The sequence below is a fragment of the Xenopus tropicalis genome, chromosome 8 (assembly GCF_000004195.4).
Source record: "Xenopus tropicalis strain Nigerian chromosome 8, UCB_Xtro_10.0, whole genome shotgun sequence".
Lineage (NCBI taxonomy): Eukaryota > Metazoa > Chordata > Amphibia > Anura > Pipidae > Xenopus > Xenopus tropicalis.
The window spans coordinates 21,147,918-21,175,326 of NC_030684.2; the positions used below are offsets into that span (position 1 = coordinate 21,147,918).

At 44.1% G+C, this 27,409-nt stretch overlaps 2 long non-coding RNA genes across 11 annotated transcripts in view; both read right to left on the reverse strand.

The window, feature by feature from the left end:
- LOC108645164 overlaps positions 1 to 27,409 on the reverse strand; it is a 455,446-nt gene that overhangs the window by 373,676 nt on the left and 54,361 nt on the right. The gene's annotated exons all lie outside the window — the stretch shown is intronic.
- On the reverse strand, positions 15,302 to 26,832 carry LOC105945655. 2 transcript variants are annotated; one of them, XR_004219681.1, is made up of 4 exons: positions 26,817 to 26,832; positions 17,504 to 17,599; positions 17,009 to 17,116; positions 15,302 to 15,768 (listed from the first exon to the last, which is right to left on the reverse strand). It is a non-coding gene; the product is annotated as an uncharacterized LOC105945655 (long non-coding RNA). The 2 variants fall into 2 exon arrangements; XR_004219680.1 differs by lacking the exon at positions 26,817 to 26,832 and adding an exon at positions 18,559 to 18,706.

Sequence of the window (27,409 nt, forward strand, 5' to 3'; positions counted from 1 at the left end):
AAAGGGAGAGAGATGGTACATATCGATAGTAATACTGGGATCCAATGTTTGAAACCCCCATATTAAAAAAAAAAAAGCTCCGACTTTCTCCTTTTATTTTAATAAAAACCGTAAAAATAGTTTCCTTTTATTTTTTGTATAAAACAGTCCCTGTAATTGATCTTAAATATATTAAATATAATTACTCCTTATTGGAGGCAAAATAACCTTATTGGGTGTATTTATTGTTTAAATTAATTTTTAGTAGATTTATTAAAGATCAAAATGATGGGTAGACGCCCTTCTTATCTGGAAATCTCAGGTCCCAGATGGTCTAAATAACGGGTCCTTACATAGTTACATAGTTACATAGGGTTGAAAAAAGACCAGAGTCCATCAAGTTCAACCCACCCAAGTAAACCCAGCACCCACAACCCACACCTACCAATCTATACACTCACATACATAAACTATATATACAACACTAGTACTAACTGTAGATATTAGTATCACAATAGCCTTGGATATTCTGATTGTTTTACAACCTCAACCTCGACAGTCTAACCTCATAGTTTAACCCTTCCATCCCCTTAACAGTTTAGTTGCAGTCTCTGCACTCTCTCCAGCTCATTAATATCCTTCTTAAGGACTGGAGCCCAAAACTGCACTGCATACTCAAGGTGAGGCCTTACCAGGGACCTATAAAGGGGCAAAAATATGTTCTCATCCCTTGAGTCAATGCCCTTTTTTATACAAGACAGCACTTTATTTGCTGTAGTAGCCACAGAATGACACTGCCTGGAATTGGACAACTTGTGATCTACAAAAAACCCCTAGATCCTTCTCCATTAAGGGAAACCCCAACACACTACCATTCAGTAGATAGTTTGCGTTTATATTATTTCTACCAAAGTGCATAACTTTGCACTTATCAACATTGAACCTCATTTTCCAGTTTGCTGCCCAGTTTCCTAATTTTGTCAAATCGCTCTGCAAAGCGGCAGCATCCTGCATGGAAACTTATAGTTTTGCACAATTTAGTGTCATCAGCAAAAATAGAAACAGTACTGTCTATGCCCACCTCCAGGTCATTAATAAACAAGTTAAAAAGCAAAGGACCAAGGACTGACCCTGCGGTACTCCACTAACCACACTGGTCCAATTAGAAAATGTTCCATTTACCACCACTCTTTGTACTCTATCCTTGCAGCCAGTTCTCTATCCAATTACAAATATTATGTTCTAGGCCAATATCCTCAATTTGATCATTAACCTTCTGTGAGGTACTGTATCAAACGCTTTAGCAAAGTCCAAGTAGATGACATCAACTGCCATTCCAGCATCGAGGTTCCTACTCACCTCCTCATAAAAGGCGACTAAATTAGTCTGGCAAGATCTGTTACGCATAAAACCATGCTGGCACAAACTAATAGTATTGTGAACTGCAATGTATTCACAGTACCCTATCCCTTATTACCTCACTTTCCTACTACTGATGTCAGACTAACAGGCCTATAGTTTTCAGGCTGAGAACGGGATCCCTTTTTAAATAACGGCACCACATTAGCAATCCGCCAGTCTCTCGGCACCATGCCAGACCTCAACGAATCCTGAAAAATTAAGTGAAGAGGTTTGGCAATCACAGCGCTCAGCTCATTTAATACCCTGGGATGAATCCCATCCGGTCCTGGACCTTTGTTTACCTTTACATGTTCAAGTCTCTTTTGAAATTCCCCCCCGAGTGACCCACGCGTCAGTAGCTAAATTACTAGAACTGGGCATATTAAAAGGGAAGCCTTCATTATCTGGCTCCTCAGATGTATAGACAGATGAAAAATTTCAGCTTTTTCCCCGTTCTCATCAACCAACGTACCCCCCCGTGATAATAAGGTTCCCATCCCTTCTTGCTTCATTTTTTTACTATTCACATAATTAAAAAATAATTTTGGATTCTTTTTACTCCTAGCAGCAATATCCCTTTCTATCTCTATTTTAGCTTGCTTGATAGCTTTTTTGCTGCTTTATTTGCTTCCTTGTACCTGATGAAAGTTTCCGCTGTCCCAGCTAACTTGAATGCCCTAAAAGCACGTTTTTTCTTACCAACCTCGACGCTACCACTTTTATTCAGCCATAAAGGTTTTGCTTTGCGATGCCTCTCCTTGCTTACAAGGGGGATATACTGTTGTGTATACTTGCAAAGCAATGTTTTAAAGATGTTCCGTTTTCCTTCTGTGTCTAACCCCATGAAAAGCCTTTCCCAGTTGACACATTGCAGAGATGCCCTTATACTGGCAAAGTCTGCACGTCTAAAATTGAGTGTTTTAGTTACTCCCTTATAGAGCTGTCTCTGCATTATTATCTCAAAGGAGACCATGTTGTGATCACTGTTCCCCAAATGCTCACCCACACAAATGTTAGAGATGAGTTCAGTATTATTAGATATCACCAGGTCCAACATAGAGTCATTCCTAGTGGGTTCTTGAACCGCCTGAAATAAAAACTTTACAAACCTACTAGCTGTTTCTGACTTAGCCACCCCATTACTCCAGTCAATGTCCGGATAATTAAAGTCCCCCATAATAACAACTTGACCCAATTTTGAAGCCTCCTCCATTTGCAACAATAGCTGGGACTCATCCCCCTCATCTATACGGGGTGGTTTATAACATACACCAATGATCATTTTCTTTGTGACCTTCAGCCCTACTGAAATTTCTACCCAAAGAGATTCAACGTTTTCATTGGTAATGTCTTTATTACATGGCTTTAAATCTGACTTTACATAAAGACAAACCCCTCCACCCTTTTTAATCTCTCTGTCCCTCCTAAAAAGTGTATACCCATTTAAATTCACAGCCCAGTCGCATTTATCATCCCACCAGGTCTCAGTGATACCAATTAAATCATAATTTTCAATACATGCAATAGCCTGCAACTCCCCTATTTTTCCCGACAAGCTACGCGCATTAGCCAGCATGCAGCGGAGATTATTACTTCTCCCTCTGATGCTTACATTAGCTAATGGAGAGTTAGAGCTAAGGCACATATGAGACGGTTTTCCTTGTAACGGAAACTCCTTATCTGATAAACTATATGCCCCCCTCACTCCTCCCCCACAACCCTTTGCTAGTCCCCCTGCCCCATCTACTCTAATTTTCCTATAGAACTCTAGCTCACCCACCCCACCCCCCTTGTCTAGTTTAAACACTCCTCCAGCCTCTTAACCATTCTCTCCCCTAGCACAGTAGACCCCCTTCCATTGAGGTGCAATCCGTCAGGGCTGTATAGATTGTACCCCAAGGAAAAGTCAGCCCAGTGCTCTAGGAACCCAAACCCTTCCTTCCTACACCAAGACTTTAGCCACGCATTTAGCTCCCTAAGCTCCCGCTGTCTCCCTAAACTTGCACGTGGCACCGGCAACATTTCTGAAAAAATGACATTGGAGGACCTTTGCTTAATTTTAGAGCCTAGATCCCTGAACTCACTATTTAAAGTCCCCCACCTACCGTTCATTTTGTTGCTAGTACCGATATGTACCAAGACAGCCGGGTCATGCCCAGCCCCTCCCAATAATGTGTCGACCCGATCAACCACATGCCGAACCCTGGCACCAGGAAGACAGCAAACTGTCCGGTTGAAGCGATCCGCTCGACAGATTACCCTGTCCACTTTCCTAATGATCGAATCCCCTATAACCACCATCTGTTTAGGCCTAGCTCTGCTCTCCTCCCCACCACTACTAGTGAAACTGGTCTCCCGGCTGTTAGAGAGATCAGCCTCATCTAGAACCGCCAGTCCAGAGTTCACACTCCCATCTTCTTCACACAATCTGGCAAATCTGTTGGGATGCGCAAACCCTGGAGCAGCCTCCCTTTTCCTTTTACCCACACTAGATTTTCTAACTGTCACCCAGCTTACTGCCCTATCATCCTTTCCTTGCTCCCCTCCCCCCATACTATCTGACCCCGCTAGTTCTTGTTCAGTTAGCAAGAGACTTCTCTCAAGATTGTCAATAGAACGCAGTGTTGCAACTTGTTCCTCTAGTGCTCTAACGCGAGCCTCTAAAGTGGCAACTCGCTCACATCCACAACAGAGGTATGCACCTTGGAACTGTTGTTCCACAACTGCATACATGTGGCAGGCTGTGCACTCTGTCAGACCTTCAATGTTGCTACAACTCATACTCCCAGTTACAGGAACAGTTAAACAGAAATAGGTGAAAAGACTTTGAAAAAATGCAAACTTAGTACCTTGTTTTAAACTTCCTTAGTGTTTAACTCCTGAGTTTATAACTCCACTTACAGAGCCCCCACTTCAAGAGCAATCACTTACAGAGCACCTACCACCAGAGCAAGCTCCACTGGAGTGCCAGTGGTTCTATTTATACAGTCTGTAAATGATGCCCATCGGGAAGCGTCCCAATGGGCATCATTATAGGAACCGTCATGGGAAGCGTCCCGGTGGGCATTATTATAGGAACAGTCATGGGAAGCGTCCCGGTGGGCATTATTATAGGAACAGTCATGGGAAGCGTCCCGGTGGGCATTATTATAGGAACAGTCATGGGAAGCGTCCCCAATGGGCATCATTATAGGAACCATCATGGGAAGTGGTCCGGGTGGGCATCGGATATTATAGGAAGCCGTCATGGGAAGTGTCCCGGTGGGCATTATTATAGCGAACCGTCATGGGAAGCGTCCCGTGGGCATTATTATGGAACAGTCATGGAAGCGTCCCGATGGGCATTATTATAGGAACCGTCATGGGAAGCGTCCCGGTGGGCATTATTATAGGAACCGTCATGGGAAGCGTCCCGATGGGCATTATTATAGGAACCGTCATGGGAAGCGTCCCGGTGGGCATTATTATAGGAACCGTCATGGGAAGCGTCCCGGTGGGCATTATTATAGGAACCGTCATGGGAAGCGTCCCGGTGGGCATTATTATAGGAACCGTCATGGGAAGGTCCCGGTGGGCATTATTATAGGAACCTTCATGGGAAGCGTCCGGTGGGCATTATTATAGGAACAGTCATGGGAAGCGTCCCGATGGGCATTATTATAGGAACCGTCATGGGAAGCGTCCGCGGTGGGCATTTTATAGGAACCGTCATGGGAAGCGTCCCGGTGGGCATTATTATAGGAACCGTCATGGGAAGCGTCCGGATGGGCATTATTATAGGAACCGTCATGGGAAGCGTCCCAGATGGGCATCATTATAGGAACCAAGGGGAAGTGTCCGGTGGGCATTATTATAGGAACCGTCATGGGAAGCGTCCCGATGGGCATCATTATAGGAACCGTCATGGGAAGCGTCCCGGTGGGCATTATTATAGGAACCGTCATGGGAAGCGTCCCGGTGGGCATTATTATAGGAACCGTCATGGGAAGTGTCCCGGTGGGCATTATTATAGGAACCGTCATGGGAAGCGTCCCGATGGGCATCATTATAGGAACCGTCATGGGAAGCGTCCCGTGGCATTTATTATAGGAACCGTCATGGGAAGCGTCCCGGTGGCATTATTATAGAACCGTCATGGGAAGCGTCCCGGGTTGGGCATTATCTATAGGAACCGTCATGGAAGTTGTACACCTGGGCATTATTATAGGAACCATCATGGGAAGCGTCCCGGTGGGCATCATTATAGGAACCGTCATGGGAAGCGTCCCGATGGGCATCATTATAGGAACAATCATGGGAAGCGTCCCGATGGGCATCATTATAGGGACAACCATGGGAAGTGTCCCGGTGGGCATCATTATAGCAACAATCATGGGAAGCGTCCCGATGGGCATCATTATAGGAACCGTCATGGGAAGCGTCCCGGTGGGCATTATTATAGGAACAGTCATGGGAAGCGTCCAGGTGGGCATTATTATAGGAACAGTCATGGGAAGTGTCCCAATGGGCATCATTATAGGAACCATCATGGGAAGCGTCCCGGTGGGCATTATTATAGACCCATCATGGGAAGCGTCCGGTGGGCATTTATATGGAACCATCATGGGAAGTGTCCCGGTGGGCATTATTATAGGGAACCATCATGGAAGCATGCCCGATGGGCATCATTATAGGAACAACCATGGGAAGTGACCCAATGGCATCATTATAGAAAATCATGGGAAGCGTCCCGATGGGCATCATTATAGGAACAATCATGGGAGGCGTCCCGGTGGGCATTATTATAGGAACCGTCATGGCGAAGCGTCCCGATGGCATTATTATAGGAACTGTCATGGGAAGCGTCCCGGTGGGCATCATTATAGGAACCGTCATGGGAAGCGTCATGGTGGGCATCATTATAGGAACCATCATGGGAAGCGTCCCAGCGGGCATTATTATAGGAACCATCATGGGAAGTGTCCCGATGGGCATTATTATAGGAACCGTCATGGGGGAAAGCGTCCCGGTGCTGGCCGCATTATTATAGGAACCGTCATGGGAAGCGTCACGGTGGGCATTATTATAGGAACCGTCATGGGAAGCGTCCCGGTGGGCATTATTATAGGAACAGTCATGGGAAGCGCCCCGGTGGGCATCATTATAGGAACCGTCATGGGAAGCATCCGGTGGGCATTATTATAGGAACCATCATGGGAAGCGTCCCGATGGGCATCATTATAGGAACCGTCATGGGAAGCGTCCCGATGGGCATTATTATAGGAACTGTCATGGACAGCGTCCCGTGGGCATCATTATAGGAACCGTCATGGGAAGCGTCATGGTGGGCATCATTATAGGAACCATCATGGGAAGCGTCCCAGCGGGCATTATTATAGGAACCATCATGGGAAGTGTCCCGATGGGCATTATTATAGGAACCGTCATGGGAAGCGTCCCCGGTGGCATTATTATAGGAAACCGTCATCGGGGGAAGCGTCACGGTGGGCATTAATATAGGAACCGTCATGGGAAGCGTCCCGGTGGGCATTATTATAGGAACCGTCATGGGAAGCGTCGGGTGGGCATTATTATAGGAAGCGTCCCGGTGGGCATTATTATAGGAACAGTCATGGGCATTATTATAGGAACAGTCATGGGAAGCGTCCCGATGGGCATTATTATAGGAACCGTCATGGGAAGCGTCCCGTGGGCATTATTATAGAAACCTCATGGGAAGCGTCCCGGTGGGCATTATTATAGGAACCGTCATGGGAAGCGTCCCGATGGGCATTATTATAGGAACCGTCATGGGAAGCGTCCCGATGGGCATCATTATAGGAACCATCATGGGAAGTGTCCCGGTGGGCATTATTATAGGAACCGTCATGGGAAGCGTCCCGATGGGCATCATTATAGGAACCGTCATGGGAAGCGTCCCGGTGGGCATTATTATAGGAACCGTCATGGGAAGCGTCCCGGTGGGCATTATTATAGGAACCGTCGGAAGTGTCCCGGTGGGCATTATTATAGGAACCGTCATGGGAAGCGTCCCGATGGGCATCATTATAGGAAACTCGCATGGGAAGCGTCCCGGTGGGCATTATTATAGGAACCGTCATGGGGAAGCGTCCGCGTGGGCATTATTATAGGAACCGTCATGGGACTAGCGTCCCGGTGGGCATTATTATAGGAACCGTCATGGGAAGTGTCCCGTGGGCATTATTATAGGAACCATCATGGGAAGCGTCCCGGTGGGCATCATTATAGGAACCGTCATGGGAAGCGTCCCGATGGGCATCATTATAGGAACAATCATGGGAAGCGTCCCGATGGGCATCATTATAGGGACAACCATGGGAAGTGTCCCGGTGGGCATCATTATAGCAACAATCATGGGAAGCGTCCCGATGGGCATCATTATAGGAACCGTCATGGGAAGCGTCCCGGTGGGCATTATTATAGGAACAGTCATGGGAAGCGTCCAGGTGGGCATTATTATAGGAACAGTCATGGGAAGTGTCCCAATGGGCATCATTATAGGAACCATCATGGGAAGCGTCCCGGTGGGCATTATTATAGGAACCATCATGGGAAGCGTCCCGGTGGGCATTATTATAGGAACCATCATGGGAAGTGTCCCGGTGGGCATTATTATAGGAACCATCATGGGAAGCATCCCGATGGGCATCATTATAGGAACAACCATGGGAAGTGACCCAATGGGCATCATTATAGGAAAAATCATGGGAAGCGTCCCGATGGGCATCATTATAGGAACAATCATGGGAGGCGTCCCGGTGGGCATTATTATAGGAACCGTCATGGGAAGCGTCCCGATGGGCATTATTATAGGAACTGTCATGGGAAGCGTCCCGGTGGGCATCATTATAGGAACCGTCATGGGAAGCGTCATGGTGGGCATCATTATAGGAACCATCATGGGAAGCGTCCCAGCGGGCATTATTATAGGAACCATCATGGGAAGTGTCCCGATGGGCATTATTATAGGAACCGTCATGGGAAGCGTCCCGGTGGGCATTATTATAGGAACCGTCATGGGAAGCGTCCCGGTGGGCATTATTATAGGAACCGTCATGGGAAGCGTCCCGGTGGGCATTATTATAGGAACAGTCATGGGAAGCGTCCCGGTGGGCATCATTATAGGAACCGTCATGGGAAGCATCCCGGTGGGCATTATTATAGGAACCATCATGGGAAGCGTCCCGATGGGCATCATTATAGGAACCGTCATGGGAAGCGTCCCGATGGGCATTATTATAGGAACTGTCATGGGAAGCGTCCCGGTGGGCATCATTATAGGAACCGTCATGGGAAGCGTCATGGTGGGCATCATTATAGGAACCATCATGGGAAGCGTCCCAGCAGGCATTATTATAGGAACCATCATGGGAAGTGTCCCGATGGGCATTATTATAGGAACCGTCATGGGAAGCGTCCCGGTGGGCATTATTATAGGAACCGTCATGGGAAGCGTCACGGTGGGCATTATTATAGGAACCGTCATGGGAAGCGTCCCGGTGGGCATTATTATAGGAACAGTCATGGGAAGCGCCCCGGTGGGCATCATTATAGGAACCGTCATGGGAAGCATCCCGGTGGGCATTATTATAGGAACCATCATGGGAAGCATCCCGGTGGGCATCATTATAGAGAGATAAAGTTAATGCAAATTGATTTGTTCTATTTCTTACTAGCTAAGATTGTATTCCCAGTACCACCTTTAACACTGAGGTGAGACCTGCAGGGAACATTCAGTATTTTCAGTTGCATTTTATTTCCCTGGGCTATCATTAGGGGAACCCTTGTACCTACATCGCAGAATGTTAATATGTATATAACCTTGGGGGGAGTAGGATACAGATAGGAGAATCAGTCTCCCAAGCTAACCCTGTTGGTGTGAGAGAGATGTATCCAGAAGATCATATATTGTCTCCTACTGCCCTCAGCATTGTCATTTAGTGCTTTTAAATACACACAGGGTAAATACCAATCATAACTATTCTTTACTCACATATACATATTAACCTTCATATTTCAACTATATGATTGTCCTTAACAAATCTCCAGTGTGTCCCAAACTGGAGATGTGTGGGAAATAATAATGTGAATAATATGTGAATATTCCCCTAAATGCTAAACCAAAAAGGATGGACCCAAGGGTGCTGGGAGTTCCAGAAGAAGGATTAATCACAAGCCAAGTATTTATTTTGGTAACTTTTTAGTAATTTTCCTCCAGTGTCATTGAGGACCTCTGCAATGAGTTCATTTTGGCGCAGACCAACTGCACGTGTGGATGGAATGAGCCCAAAATGTTCTGACAATCAGACTTCTATATGAGCCGGCCATATGTGGCCCTTTAATAAGAGATGGACTAAGGGAGAATCGACTTGAAAGCTTGAAAGCTTCTAATCTGTGATTGGCTCTTCATTACTGTTACTGACCTTCATATTTATTCACTATTCTCCGATCCCCTCCAGGCACTGGATAGGATGTATGTTGACAGGCGAGGCCACAAAGGCCCGGGCCTAGGGCGGCACAAACTTAGGGCTGGCATGCCGCCCGCTGCAGCCAAATCTTTACATTTTGCTCCCATACGGAGTAATGGAGACCTCTCCCCACTGCTCCGTATGGGGGGGTTGTGTTCGCGCATGCATCGGATGGGAGAATTAGGGATGAGATCAATCAAATAAAATAACTTCCTGGGCAATTTATTGACATTTCTACAAAGACAGTACAGCTTTGGTTTAGTTGACAAACAACCAAAATTCATCTGTTTGGTGTTTAAGCCTTAGGCCTGAATAACTAACATTCAGAAGGCAGACAGGTCTCTAGTGTAGAAACTTAGCCTGACACCCAGCCAAGGAGAGAGACATGGGAAATAAAGTCATTGGCAGAAAACGATTGTATAGATAGGTCCCAGAGTGTGACTGGAACAAAAAGCCGGATGCCCCACCCTTGTGCATGAGTTCACTTTTGGTTTAGGGCTCCTGCAGCAATGGTGTCCCGGGTTCCATTCCAGCCGGCGGCACAATCTTCAAGGAGAGCAAAACATTCCAATATATGTTTCAGAGTGCAAAGAATGATCATTCAGCCTGAATTTCATTAGGACCTCCTTCCCGCGGAGGCACCTTTATATACAATATGGGGAGCATAGCGCGGCATTTTTTTGACCACACCCATTTTTTGGGTCCAGACCCCCCCCCTAAATACAACTCCCATTTTACAAAATTTGGCAGATTATTTAAAGTTTGAACACATTTCTGTGGGGTTTGGGGTCTTCCTTTATGTGTTATTACAGTTTTGCTAAAGTAAAAGGTGAAATTGCCCTTTAAGCTGCAGGTCTCAGTTCCCCTATTTAGCTTAAGCGCAGGTGTAGCTTGTTAATGTTTTTGGGCTCTCTGACAAAAAAAAACTACTTATTTAATTAAGTTTGAGAAACATTGTATCTTTTTTAGCCCTCAGTGCAGGAGATGAAAGGGACATGAGGGACTCAGTAAGAATCCAGGGCTGCTTGCTGAGCTGTTAAAATCAGGACAGTTGAGATGACAATACTAAGTCTGAAGGTTCTTACTTGGCCAAAATGGTTATAAACAGGGTAAAACACTGAACAAATGAGAGTGGCACAGAGAGACAGAGGGTAACATGAAACTGGAAGGTTTGTACTACTTTTCTTAAAAACGATTTTCGCCTAATTAAAGTAAACGTAATTCTAAGCAGCTTTCCGGTATTTAAGGCGCATTAATCCAGCTGTTCAGGGTATGTGTAAAGGTACGAGCTACTGAAAGCAGGATTTGTCTGGCTGTATGTTTCTGCACTGCTATTTTCTGACTCCAGACAAAATGTATCAGAAGCCAGGTGGTTTATTTCAATAGGCTAGTACTAGGAGTAAAAAGGGATGGAGGGGGGTTACTGCTCCCACTTTACAGAAATAAAATCTACTAAGAGGTCTGCACCACGCTGATAAACGCCAAAACAGAAGAAATTAAACTGGATCTATCCATAATCAGGCAAGATCTCCAAAAATTGCGGGAACGTACTGCTGCTACAGAACAGCGTCTCAGCGAGCTAGAGGGCGCCTGTGCCCCAGTTCAGCAAACAATGCAGAACCTCCGTAAAGATGTCCAAAGCTGCATGGCGCAATCACATGACCTGGAGAATAGGCTCAGGCGTAACAACCTACGCTCGGTCGGCTTCCCTGAAAGAGCGGAAGGTACGGCACTGGAGTTCATTACAACGTGGCTTCTAAACAACTTTGATAAAAACAAGCTGTCGGGCACCTTTGCTGTGACACGGGCACACAGAGTTCCGACAAAACCACCACCGGGCGCACCGCCTAGACCCCTTCTGGCACGCATACTAAACGCGATTTACAGAGATTCCATCCTTCGCATGGCCAGGGGAAAATATAATCTGCAATACCGAGCCAGGAAAATCTCCATCTATGCCGACTTCTCGTCCGAAGTACAAAAGCTGAGAGCCGAATTCCAGGATGCAAAATGGAGACTATGAGCAGAAAACATCCAATACACCATGTTTTACCCAGCAAGGCTCCGTGTCTCAACTAATGGCAGCAACCTGTTCTTCACTTCGCCGCAGGACCTGAACCAATGGCTTGACTCGAGAAACGACGCACCCTAAAGGGAGGGTCAGGTTATGCAATGTTACGCATAAAGGTTTCAAGTTTTTAAGTTATGGTTTTAACTCAGGTGCCAAATATGAATGGATCTGGATGCAGGCGCAGGATTTACTAGATCCAGCAATATGCGCAAGTACACCATACCCACAAACTGCTAATGGCGGTTAATGTTCTGACTTGGAATGTACGGGGTCTCAACAAACCCATCAAGTGTAAGCAAGTACTTGATTTTTTGAAACGCAACAAAATACATACTGCATTTCTGCAAGAAACCCTCTTGGTGGGCAGCAAAACACTGGCGCTTAAACGCCCTTGGATAGGGTGGGCGTACCACTCATCCTACTCAGTATACTCGCCAGGGGTATCAATCTTAGTGCATAAACAAATACCCTTTAAGCTGGAGAACCTAAGCATAGACCAAAAGGGCAGATACATTTTTATACAACATGGGCAACGTGAGCTGGTGTTAGAAAACATGTATATAGCGCCCCCCTATGCAGACGACTGCATTAAAACATGGGCAGAATACTCTGCCCTTAGCCTACTAGTTGGGGACTTTAATACTATCCTCAATCCAGAAACCAATCGTTTACGTAAAGTAGGATCAAACTTAACTGAATCCCCCACTAACCTCCGATATCTAATGGAGGAACTTTGCATGAGATTTGGAGGCACCACCACCCGCAAGAGAAACAATTTTCCTGCTTCTCTGCTTCCCATAATGTTCTCTCACGGCTAGACATGATGTCGGCAAACGTCTCCTTCCTAAAGTCTCACAAACTAAATACTTACCCAGGGGCATCTCAGACCATGCCCCAATGCTGGCAGTGCTAACAATCTGTAACCCTCCAACAACCACCCATTCCAATCTGGTTCCATATACTTAACAATCAGTTTCTCCAAATAACAAGGGCTCATATCTAACCTATATACGATGCTGCTAAAGCAAAAGGTGCATAAAAGTATACCCAGATCGCAAATCAATTGGGAAAAAGACCTCCCCATCCTCACTGATTGTCAATGGCAGCAAACGCGTAAGACCCCAACCCAGGTGTCGCTAAACTATAAATACAGACTGTTCCAACTCTACATTATCCATAGGGCCTACCTAACCAAGGTCAGGCTACACAAAATTGATGTGTAACAGATGTGGTCATGAGGAGGGTACTCTTATACATACACTATGGTCCTGCAACAAACTGAATATTTATTAAATTCTAGGTGCCCTATCTGAGTTACTACAATATCCAATCCCTAGAGCACGGAACTGTGTCTACTATGGGTAACCACATCATTAAAATGACCTAAAACAGATGTACAATTTTTTGCAGAAAGTCCTATTTATAGCCAGAAAAGGGATCACACGACTCTGGAAATGCCCTGATCCTATAACCAATGGTATAACTCGGTTGGGGACTTGTGTAACATTGAAAAAGCCGCTTACACAAAAAATGGAAATCACAATAAATATGTGGCAATTTGGAATAAATGGAACAACGCCTATAATAATATATTATAGAAACCAATGTATTAACACTTAGTCACCTGGATATAAAATGTTGATGCTCTGTAAAATAATCTTTCTGCGATGTGGGTGTAACACTAAGCTCCGAGTCATAACTGTCAGAAGCAATTGTCAATTGTCAGTTTGCATTGTTATAGGCTTTCTCAATAAACTTACCTGAGTAAAAAAAAAATGTTTGGCCATTAGGCAGCCTCTATGCACACTATCAGCTTACAGGGACTTTATTTGGTAGGAAATATTGTTTTTATTCATCCAAAACTTGCCCCCAAGTCAGGAATTCAAAAATAACTCCCTGGTTTGGGGGCACTGAGAGCAACATCCAAGGGGTTGGGGAGCAACATGTTGCCCCGGAGCCACTGGTTGGGGATCACTGGCTTAGACCTTAGGCCCACTCTCCCTTCTCTGTTCACTCACTTTCTGTAGTCTCTTAATTACTTCTTTTTTCATACTATTATCTATCCTTTCCTCCATTTCTTCTCTATAGAATTGAGTAATGGCCACGGTATAGGCATACAAGGCAAATGGCTGGGTGGGCAAGAGGGCCCACTGACACGCAGGCAGTTAGTTTACTGAGAGGAAAAAATATTAATAACAGTTGTCAAATATGAGAAATCTGCTGTTATTCAAAAAATATAGTTATCCAGTAAGTCCCCCCCTTGCCACCTCCCCAGTGAGAATCCTATTACAACCATATGGGGATCACAATGAATTTTAAATGAAACAACTCAGATGCAGTTGAAGTACAGACTTTTAGCTTTAATTCAGCGGGGTGAACAAAACGATTGCATAAAAATGTCAGTTGTACAAAACCAAAATTAGAAAAAAGTTGTCTCTGTCCAAATATTTATGGACCTGATTCAGTAGTGCAAACTGAGACAGAATACAAGTGCAATACCAAAGGCCGACCTGGCAAACCCCCTCTATATTTGAAAAAACATCAACAGCATTCATAAAAGGTACTCGCCCCATACATGCTCCTTGCACTTGCGTGTACTTGCTACTCGCGGGGAGCGCTAATGTGCAAACGAGCGAGTACTTGTGGGGAGCACTAATGTGCCCAACCAGCCTGCTCTAATGAATGATATGCACAAGTGTAGGAATTGATGCAAGAGAACCCTGGAATCATTTCAAGCTGGGGCATTTCAGGGTTCCACTAGGGGGCTGGCCAATCAGCACTACTGACTTGTTCATAATCCCATGCTATTGCCGTTAATAACATCATTCGCAGCTTGGCACACAGGCACAATGATGCTGTAATTGTGGGGGAAAATAGCAAATTGCATCCAAAAAAGCACTTGGCACTATGTGCGCCATTTACTCATGAGTCTTCTAGCCTATTATTAGGGGTGCACAAAATCCATTGCCTCCCTCTGGATCTTGCTGAGCTACAAATACAAAGTGACTGCTAGGTGGTGGCAGGTAGGACTTACTTTGCATGCAACTATACCCAACAGTTCTGTTGAGTACACCCTACGTACAAGTGACCCTTCATGCTCCACACTTGCATGGATACCTATGCCTACTAACACTTCTTGTTGTCACTATTGGCTGCTCATATTCTAGCTCAGGGGATCCTCTTCTCTGACTACATCCAATTATTTATATGTTACCTCTAAGCTGTGCACTAAGCAACCACTCCACAATTGTGCAGAAAAGATACATTATTGCTCACAGAGCATGTGAGACAGAAAAAGTAGCTGGAATACTGAGATTTTAATTCAAATTGGATGATAAGCATTCCAAATAAAGGTCAGGAATTTGAAAGAAACAAGTCTTGATTTTATTGGAAGATACAGATTGGAAGTTGGCCGTCAGGGCAGGCAGCAGGTAAGGCAGAGTCTAGTATACAAACCTTGGGTCACAGCAAGCAGAAAAAAAGGCTTCCCATGGCTCAGCAGTAAAATGCACTAGAAAACTCCTACACAGGGGAGCAGGGTTCCAGAATGGGCTGGTCACAATAGGTACGAAGGGCAGGGACTCCCAGGCATGCTGAGAAGTTCTTGAACTTTGTTTATAAATAAGTCCAATTGGGTTTTGAAGTCTCTCAGTTAATGGTATAGTGATGGAACTCCTCCTGCGTTGCGCGGCCCGAACACCAAACAATACGACTTGCTCACATGGCTCCTTCTCGCTCAGGATTCAAATGTGAAAAGCTCTCGCTTTCCCATCATGCACCTGTGATCCTGTGCCTTTATCTCCCATAGACAGTTCAGCCAGATCCAACCTGGAAGCAGAAAGAACAAAACCATTCTGATCAAGCAGACAGCTCAACACAATATGCAGTTCCAACACAATATGCAGTTTGTCACAAAGTGGGCTGTACAGACTAATGGTAAAAACGCTTGGAATCACCCCCATTCGTTTCCATGGGAATTGCCTGGACCGGGGGCCACGTGACGTCATTTTGTGGTGATTGCCACGGACAATAATGTGGGTGATTTTGAGCAATTTGTTGGCCACACACTGAGCTGCAATTGCTTAGTCGACAAAATATCCTGAATCTGCCTCTGTGCCGTTACCCTAAAGCTGTACGCAGAGGCGGCCGAGTTGGCCGGGCGCTGCTGGAATGACCTCCAGTTCATTACTAAGGGGCAGATTTATTAAAGTGTGAGCCCACCACAGGAAAATTCACCTACTTTCTATTTATTCCTTTGGGATTTTTAGACTTTTTATTTATCAAATGGTGAACTCAAACTTTTACCTTTTGATAAATACACTTCAAAAAATCCTATGGGAATTAATAGAATGTGGGTAAATTTGTATTAAACTCATATTTTGCTAAATCTGCCCCAAATGTACAGTAGTTAAATAACAGCAGTTGGACTCTGTAATGTACAAATGCAGAGAGTTTTATATTGTGAATACTCAGCATAGTAAGTATTTTCTTGAATTGTATAAAGAGAAACAATGCATTATTAAGTGTTCTGCTGCTGTAAAAATAACATGACAATGTGGGGAAACTTATTCCAGCAGCTCTGAGCTACCAGGCCCACTGATGGCAGAGCCCATTGCAGCTATCTGACCAACACAGGGCAAAGGCTAAGGGCACAGTTTACAGGTCACTTGAAAATTCAGGTACATATATAATACATGCATGTTGAAGGGCATGTTGAAGAAATTGTAATCAGCGCAGCCCTTACAACTGGATTTTCTAGTCTGGTAACCTAACTGCATATCATATCTTAAAGAATCCCTTTACCCTAAAAACTGTTTCACCATATCCAGTGCATTGGCCCCCACACTGGGAGCCCCTTCCTAGTGCAGAGGCCAGAGTGCTCATACCATAGTAAATAAATCTAATTTATAGTAATTTGGATTTTACATCTACTAAATACACATTTGTGAGTCTGATGCCAAACAGATCCACATTCTGGGCCAAATAGTGCCGATCTGATCACTGAGCCTTTCATTGGACCCAGATACTGGAGGAAGAACAAGACCTTCCTCTTGTGCCACCATCTTACCTTAGGGCAGTGCTTGTCAGAAGTTTCATTTCAAGCTCCTCTCAAAGGTTCAACAATTGACCGAGCCGCTCCATGAAGGTCCAACCTCTGGTCATGGCCCCACCTCAACTAAGGAAATAAGTACAGATATAGTGGGTCATTTACTGTGTCAGGAATATCAAGGGCAGCAATTACATATTGAGCCTAAATGTCTCCCCAACTGAACTGCTGGGCTTTCAGGTGCATCTAGGAGGGCAAATGGCCAGTCTTCCCAATTGACCCTCACTGGCCTTCATGTTGAGGCCACAGAACAAGAAGGCTTATCCTTCTATGGATATTCCGCTGAAATCATGGAGAATGAAAGAACCAGCATTATAACAGTCAAGCAAAGATAATTTGGTCACTTGTATTCACTCTCCCGCGCATACACAGTAGCCATGAAATGAAATAATAACCTAATAAATAAGTAATAAAGAGCATTGGTTGTGTCTGGGTTTCCTTGCCCTTTAAACTTACCAATGGTGAATGTTTGCTGCCCCAGAAGCAAGGTTCTCACGCCTCATGGAGCTCTAGGAGATTCTATCTTCCCCCTGTGTCTGAGTTGCTTTTTACCTGAGAGAACAATTCACTGACGTTAATATACTCGGCTCATTACGGCAGAACAGTAGAAGGGAATACAGAATGTGAGCGCTAGAGTACAGTAAGGATCTGACTGATCACTGCGCAGCCCTACAGATCCCGCAGGAAACTGATCTCACAGAATACAAAGTAAAACAGTGACCCAGTCTGAGGGTAATGGCACAGGGGGAGATGGGCAGCATTCTGTCCCACCGGGAATTTATAGCTCCAAGTAACACTACAAATCTCCTCCCCCCACCCCCCTCGACAGACCCAAGTACATTTCCGCTAATTCCGGTCCAGGCCTTGGCCGATATTTTACCAGCTAGAGCCGTGAAACATCAGCCAGATGGAAACCCAAGTCCCTGGATCAACATGCTACTAAACTTTTAGTATGCTATAGAGTGGCCAATTCTAAGCAAATCTTTGATTGGTTTTTATTATTTATTTCTTATACTGTGCTAATTATTTGCCTTCTTCTTCAACCTCTTTGCAGCTTTCAAATGGGGGTCACTGACCCAAGAGCCCAAAAACTATTGCTCTGTGAGGCTACAGCTCTATTGTTACTTTTTATAACTCTTTTTTTCTATTTCTTCTATTTCTATTTTGTCTCCTCCTACTCATATATCAGTCTCTCAGTCAAACCACTTCTGGTTGCTAAGGTAAGCAACCTAGCAACCAGACAGTTGTTGACAATCTGAATTGGAAAGTTGCTAAACAAAAATTTAATTAAACTACAAATAATAAAAAATGAAGACCAATTGCAAATTGTCTCAGAATATGACTCGCTACATAATACTAAAAGGATAGAAATCCCCAGTTATATAGATTTCTATAGCTACAAACCTCTGAATTTCTAAACAGACCCACAAAGAGCTTCCATTAAATATATAATTTGAGCCAATACAAGCAGGGCAGCCTGCCTTCAGATCAGAAACCTGCCAGGCACTTACACTGCGCTTGGGCTAAAATGTTACTCTGACAGCTCTCTGTGCTCAGCTTGTACCCCATATATGCGCACATCCACATTTCATCATCTTCTCCCTAAGGAACATATGTTGTGAAATAAACAAAAACAATATGTGGATGAGGTTTATTTTAGCTAAATTGCAATAATAAGCAATAATAAGCCCCAAAACAGCACTGTAGCGCATAAACAGAAGTTAGTGGGCTCCACAGAATATCATTTCAAGACATTTTCATAAACATATATTTAAACCATCATTCCAGACCCCAAGAGGGGGCAAGCCCTACAGTTACCCCTCCGGCCTGAGCACAGCCCTGGGTTACATCTCCCACTAACACTCTCAATAACAGTTGCTTCAATCGTACAATCCATCTATCAATTCCATCCGTTCAGATTCTTAACCGCTCTTAATCTAAATTTATGAGCCTGGATATTTTGCTTTTAAATGCATGAAATTCCCCAATCCCTTACATTCCCACTCAATCATTTCCCAGCAGGCCTAAACGGTGCGTTATAGTAATATTGGAATTAGAGAACTTTAAAATGAAAACAACTCAGATGCAGTTGAAGGTGAAGACTTTTAGCTTATTCAAGTGGGCGTGACAATAAAAGGAGTGCATACAAAATGTCAGTTGTACAAAAACCAAGAAATTAGAATAAAAGTTGTGCTCTGTCCAAATATTTATGGAAGACCTGAATTCAGTTAGTAGTCAACTGAGAGCATTACACAGTGGCAATACCAAAATGGCACGAAATCCTGGCTAACCCCTATCATATTTGAAAAAACATCAAACAGCATTCATCTAAAAGGTTACTCGCCGCCATAACATGACTCCTTGCTACTTGGCGTGTACTTGCTTACTATCGTTCGAGCGCTAGATGTGAAGCCCACGAGCGGTACTTGTGGGAGCACAATGTGCCCAACCAGCCTGCTCTAATGAGATGATATGCACAAGTGTCAGGAATTGATGCAAGAACCTGAATCTATTTCACAGCTGGGGCATTTTCACAGGGTTCCCTAGGGGCTGGCCAATCACACTACTGACTTGTTCATAATACCCCATGCTATTGCCGTTATAACATCATTCGCAGCTGGCCACCAGGCATCAATGATGCTTATGTGGGGAAAATAGCAAATTCGCATCCAAAAAAAGCACTTGGCAACTAGTGCGCCATTTACTCATGATCTTCTAAGCTATTATTGAGGGGTGCACAAAATCCATTGCCTCCTCTGGATCTTAGCTGAAGTACAAAATTACAAAGTGACTGCTTAGGTGGTGGGCAGGTAAGGACTACTTTGCATGCAAACTATAAGCCCAACAGTTCTGTTGAGTAACACCCTACGTAAAGTGACCCTTCATGCTCCAACACTGCATGGATACCTTATGGCTCTACTAACACTTCTTGTTGTCAGCTAATGGCTGCTCATATCTCTAGCTCCGAAGGGAATCCCCATCTTCTTCCTGCACTACATATCCAATATATTATTATGTTTACTCTCATAGAAGCGTGTGCCATAAGCAACCACTCCACAATTGTGCAGAAAAGATACATATTGCTACAGAGCATGTAGAAAGCAGAAAAAGTAGCTGGAATACTGGAGTTTTAATGAAAAACTGGTTGGATGATTATAGGCATTCCAAGATAAAGGTTCAGGAATTTGAAAGAACAAGTTCTTTGATTATTGAAGATTACAGATTGGAAGCTGCCGTCAGGGCAGGCAGAAGAGGTAAGAAGAATCTATCTATATACAAATCCTTGGGTCATCAGCATAAGCAGAAAATAAAGGAGCTCCCATGGCTCGCATCAGTTAAAATGCTTAGCTGAAAAACTCGCTGTAGCACATGCGGTGAGCAGGGTTCCTAGAATGGGCTGGGTCTTAACAATAGAGTACGAAGGGACTAGGGACTCTCCAGGCAATGCAGGTTGCTTTATCATGTCAATTGGTTTTGAAGGTCTCTCAGTTAATGGTATAGTGATGGAACTCCTGTCACGCGTCGTGGCGGCTCGTAAACACCATGAAGCATACTTGACTCACCATGGCCTTCTCAGCTCAGGAATTCATTAATGTGAAAGCTTCTTTCCATGTCATCGACATTGTGATCCTGTTGCCTTTAGTCTCCCATAGACAGTTCAGCCAGATCCACCCTGGAAGCAGGAAAGAACAAAACATTTTTGAATCAATGCAGACAGCTCAACATCAAATATGACTAAGTTCGCGCAACACACAGCTATAGCAGTTTGTCACAAAGTGGGCTGTACAGACTTAATGGTAAAAGCAGTGGAATCACCCCCAGTTTGTTCCATGGGAATTAGCCTATGGACGCGGGGGCCCGTGACGTATTTTGTTTGGTGATGCGGCACGGACAATAATCGTGGGTGTATTATTGTAGTTGCAATTTGTTGGCCAACACACTGAGAGCTGCATTGCTTAAGTCGACAAAAATATCCTGAATCTGCCTCTGTGCCGTTACCCCTAAAGCTGTACGCAGAGGCGGCCGTGCCGAGTTGAGCCGGGGACGCTTGCTGGAAATGACCTCCAGTTCATTATACAGGGCAGATTGTGATTAAGTGTGAGCCCACCACAGGAAAATTCACCTACTTTTATTTCATCCTTTGAGGATTTTAGAACTGCTTCTTATTTATCAAATGGTGAACTCCAAACTTTATATTTTGTAAATACACTTCAAAAATCCTATGGGAATGAACTAGAATGTGGGTAATTTGTATTAAAACTCAATATTTTTGCTAACACTGCCGCCCAAATGATACACGTAGTTATAAAACAGCAGTTGGACTCTGTAATGTACAAATGCAGAGAGTTTATATATTGTGAAATACTCAGCATAGTAAGTATTTTCTTGAATGTATAATAGAGAAACAATGCCATATAATTAAGTGTTAGTTTCTGCTGCTGTAAAATAACATGACAATGTGGGGAGAAACTTATTCCAGCAGCTCCTGAGCTACCAGGCCCACTGATGGAGGAGAGGGGGGGAGAGCCATTGCAGGTATCATGACCAACACAAGCGCAAAGGCTAAGGGCACAGTATTGACAGGTCACTTTGAGAAATTCAGTGTACAATTATATTCCATCCTTCGCATGGCCAGGGGAAAATATAATCTGCAATACCGAGCCAGGAAAATCTCCATCTATGCCGACTTCTCGTCCGAAGTACAAAAGCTGAGAGCCGAATTCCAGGATGCAAAATGGAGACTACGAGCAGAAAACATCCAATACGCCATGTTTTACCCAGCAAGGCTCCGTGTCTCAACTAATGGCAGCAACCTGTTCTTCACTTCGCCGCAGGACCTGAACCAATGGCTTGACTCGAGAAACGACGCACCCTAAAGGGAGGGCAGGTTATGCAATGTTACGCATAAAGGTTTTCAAGTTTTTAAGTTATGGTTTTAACTCAGGTGCCAAATATGAATGGATCTGGATGCAGGCGCAGGATTTACTAGATCCAGCAATATGCGCAAGTACACCATACCCACAAACTGCTAATGGCGGTTAATGTTCTGACTTGGAATGTACGGGGTCTTCAACAACCCCATCAAGCGTAAGCAAGTACTTGATTTTTTTGAAACGCAACAAAATACATACTGCATTTCTGCAAGAAACCCTCTTGGTGGGCAGCAAAACACTGGCGCTTAAACGCCCTTGGATAGGGTGGGCGTAGCACTCATCCTACTCAGTATACTCGCCAGGGGTATCAATCTTAGTGCATAAACAAATACCCTTTAAGCTGGAGAACCTAAGCATAGACCAAAAGGGCAGATACATTTTTATACAACATGGGCAACGTGAGCTGGTGTTAGAAAACATGTATATAGCGCCCCCCTATGCAGACGACTGCATTAAAACATGGGCAGAATACTCTGCCCTTAGCCTACTAGTTGGGGACTTTAATACTATCCTCAATCCAGAAACCAATCGTTTACGTAAAGTAGGATCAAACATAACTGAACCCCCCACTAACCTCCGATATCTAATGGAGGAACTTTGCATGAGATTTGGAGGCACCACCACCCGCAAGAGAAACAGTTTTCCTGCTTCTCTGCTTCCCATAATGTTCTCTCACGGCTAGACATGATGTCGGCAAACGTCTCCTTCCTAAAGTCTCACAAACTAAATACTTACCCAGGGGCATCTCAGACCATGCCCCAATGCTGGCAGTGCTAACAATCTGTAACCCTCCAACAACCACCCATTCCAATCTGGTTCCATATACTTAACAATCAGTTTCTCCAAATAACAAGGGGCTCATATCTAACCTATATACGATGCTGCTAAAGCAAAAGGTGCATAAAAGTATACCCAGATCGCAAAACGCGTAAGACCCCAACCCAGGTGTCGCTTATCTATAAATACAGACTGTTCCAACTCTACATTATCCATAGGGCCTACCTAACCAAGGTCAGGCTACACAAAATTGATGTGTAACAGATGTGGTCATGAGGAGGGTACGCTTATACATACACTATGGTCCTGCAACAAACTGAATATTTATTAAATTCTAGGTGCCCTATCTGAGTTACTACAATATCCAATCCCTAGAGCACCGGAACTGTGTCTACTATGGGTAACCACATCATTAAAATGACCTAAAACAGATGTACAATTTTTGCAGAAAGTCCTATTTATAGCCAGAAAAGGGATCACACGACTCTGGAAATGCCCTGATCCTATAACCAATGGTATAACTCGGTTGGGGACTTGTGTAACATTGAAAAAGCCGCTTACACAAAAAATGGAAATCACAATAAATATGTGGCAATTTGGAATAAATGGAACAACGCCTATAATAATATATTATAGAAACCAATGTATTAACACTTAGTCACCTGGATATAAAATGTTGATGCTCTGTAAAATAATCTTTCTGCGATGTGGGTGTAACACTAAGCTCCGAGTCATAACTGTCAGAAGCAATTGTCAATTGTCAGTTTGCATTGTTATAGGCTTTCTCAATAAACTTACCTGAGTAAAAAAAAAATGTTTGGCCATTAGGCAGCCTCTATGCACACTATCAGCTTACAGGGACTTTATTTGGTAGGAAATCTTGTTTTTATTATCCAAAACTTGCCCCCAAGTCAGGAATTCAAAAATAACTCCCTGGTTTGGGGGCAGTGAGAGCAACATCCAAGGGGTTGGGGAGCAACATGTTGCCCCGGAGCCACTGGTTGGGGATCACTGGCTTAGACCTTAGGCCCACTCTCCCCTTCTCTGTTCACTCACTTTCTGTAGTCTCTTAATTACTTCTTTTTTCATACTATTATCTATCCTTTCCTCCATTTCTTCTCTATAGAATTGAGTAATGGCCACGGTATAGGCATACAAGGCAAATGGCTGGGTGGGCAAGAGGGCCCACTGACACGCAGGCAGTTAGTTTACTGAGAGGAAAAAATATTAATAACAGTTGTCAAATATGAGAAATCTGCTGTTATTCAAAAAAATATAGTTATCCAGTAAGTCCCCCCCTTGCCACCCCTCCCCAGTGAGAATCCTATTACAACCATATGGGGATCACAATGAATTTTAAATGAAACAACTCAGATGCAGTTGAAGTACAGACTTTTAGCTTTAATTCAGGGGTGAACAAAACGATTGCATAAAAATGTCAGTTGTACAAAACCAAAATTAGAAAAAAGTTGTCTCTGTCCAAATATTTATGGACCTGATTCAGTAGTGCAAACTGAGACAGAATTACAAGTGCAATACCAAAGGCCGACCTGGCAAACCCCCTCTATATTTGAAAAAACATCAACAGCATTCATAAAAGGTACTCGCCCCATACATGCTCCTTGCACTTGCGTGTACTTGCTACTCGCGGGGAGCGCTAATGTGCAAACGAGCGAGTACTTGTGGGGAGCACTAATGTGCCCAACCAGCCTGCTCTAATGAATGATATGCACAAGTGTAGGAATTGATGCAAGAGAACCCTGGAATCATTTCAAGCTGGGGCATTTCAGGGTTCCACTAGGGGGCTGGCCAATCAGCACTACTGACTTGTTCATAATCCCATGCTATTGCCGTTAATAACATCATTCGCAGCTTGGCACACAGGCACAATGATGCTGTAATTGTGGGGGAAAATAGCAAATTGCATCCAAAAAAGCACTTGGCACTATGTGCGCCATTTACTCATGAGTCTTCTAGCCTATTATTAGGGGTGCACAAAATCCATTGCCTCCCTCTGGATCTTGCTGAGCTACAAATACAAAGTGACTGCTAGGTGGTGGCAGGTAGGTCTTACTTTGCATGCAACTATACCCAACAGTTCTGTTGAGTACACCCTACGTACAAGTGACCCTTCATGCTCCACACTTGCATGGATACCTATGCCTACTAACACTTCTTGTTGTCACTATTGGCTGCTCATATTCTAGCTCAGGGGATCCTCTTCTCTGACTACATCCAATTATTTATATGTTACCTCTAAGCTGTGCACTAAGCAACCACTCCACAATTGTGCAGAAAAGATACATTATTGCTCACAGAGCATGTGAGACAGAAAAAGTAGCTGAAATACTGAGTGGTGATAAGCATTCCAAATAAAGGTCAGGAATTTGAAAGAAACAAGTCTTGATTTTATTGGAAGATACAGATTGGAAGTTGGCCGTCAGGGCAGGCAGCAGGCAAGGCAGAGTCTAGTATACAAACCTTGGGTCACAGCAAGCAGAAAAAAAGGCTTCCCATGGCTCAGCAGTAAAATGCACTAGAAAACTCCTACACAGCGGAGCAGGGTTCCAGAATGGGCTGGTCACAATAGGTACGAAGGGCAGGGACTCCCAGGCAAAGTCCTATTGGGTTTTGAAGTCTCTCAGTTAATGGTATAGTGATGGAACTCCTCCTGCGCTGCGCGGCCCGAACACCAAACAATACGACTTGCTCACATGGCTCCTTCTCGCTCAGGATTCAAATGTGAAAAGCTCTCGCTTTCCCATCATGCACCTGTGATCCTGTGCCTTTATCTCCCATAGACAGTTCAGCCAGATCCAACCTGGAAGCAGAAAGAACAAAACCATTCTGATCAAGCAGACAGCTCAACACAATATGCAGTTCCAACACAATATGCAGTTTGTCACAAAGTGGGCTGTACAGACTAATGGTAAAAACGCTTGGAATCACCCCCATTCGTTTCCATGGGAATTGCCTGGACCGGGGCCACGTGACGTCATTTTGTGGTGATTGCCTACGGACAATAATGTGGGGTGATTTTGAGCAATTTGTTGGCCACACACTGAGCTGCAATTGCTTAGTCGACAAAATATCCTGAATCTGCCTCTGTGCCGTTACCCTAAAGCTGTACGCAGAGGCGGCCGAGTTGGCCGGGCGCTGCTGGAATGACCTCCAGTTCATTACTAAGGGCAGATTTATTAAAGTGTGAGCCCACCACAGGAAAATTCACCTACTTTCTATTTATTCCTTGGATTTTTAGACTTTTTATTTATCAAATGGTGAACTCAAACTTTTACCTTTTGATAAATACACTTCAAAAAATCCTATGGGAATTAATAGAATGTGGGTAAATTTGTATTAAACTCATATTTTGCTAAATCTGCGCCCAAATGTACAGTAGTTAAATAACAGCAGTTGGACTCTGTAATGTACAAATGCAGAGAGTTTTATATTGTGAATACTCAGCATAGTAAGTATTTTCTTGAATTGTATAAAGAGAAACAATGCATTATTAAGTGTTCTGCTGCTGTAAAATAACATGACAATGTGGGGAAACTTATTCCAGCAGCTCTGAGCTACCAGGCCCACTGATGGCAGAGCCCATTGCAGCTATCTGACCAACACAGGGCAAAGGCTAAGGGCACAGTTTACAGGTCACTTGAAAATTCAGGTACATATATAATACATGCATGTTGAAGGGCATGTTGAAGAAATTGTAATCAGCGCAGCCCTTACAACTGGATTTTCTAGTCTGGTAACCTAACTGCATATCATATCTTAAAGAATCCCTTTACCCTAAAAACTGTTTCACCATATCCAGTGCATTGGCCCCCCACACTGGGAGCCCCTTCCTAGTGCAGAGGCCAGAGTGCTCATACCATAGTAAATAAATCTAATTTATAGTAATTGGATTTACATCTACTAAATACACATTTGTGAGTCTGATGCCAAACAGATCCACATTCTGGGCCAAATAGTGCCGATCTGATCACTGAGCCTTTCATTGGACCCAGATACTGGAGGAAGAACAAGACCTTCCTCTTGTGCCACCATCTTACCTTAGGGCAGTGCTTTCAGAAGTTTCATTTCAAGCTCCTCTCAAAGGTTTCAACAATTGACCGAGCCGCTCCATGAAGGTCCAACCTCTGGTCATGGCCCCACTCAACTAAGGAAATAAGTACAGATATAGTGGGTCATTTACTGTGTCAGGAATATCAAGGCAGCAATTACATATTGAGCCTAAATGTCTCCCAACTGAACTGCTGGGCTTTCAGGTGCATCTAGGAGGGCAAATGGCCAGTCTTCCCAATTGACCCTCACTGGCCTTCATGTTGAGGCCACAGAACAAGAAGGCTTATCCTTCTATGGATATTCCGCTGAAATCATGGAGAATGAAAGAACCAGCATATATAACAGTCAAGCAAGATAATTTGGTCACTTGTATTTCACTCTCCCGCGCATACACAGTAGCCATGAATGAAATAATAACCTAATAAATAAGTAATAAGAGCATTGGTTGTGTCTGGGTTTCCTTGCCCTTTAAACTTACCAATGGTGAATGTTTGCTGCCCCAGAAGCAAGGTTCTCACGCCTCATGGAGCTCTAGGAGATTCTATCTTCCCCCTGTGTCTGAGTTGCTTTTTACCTGAGA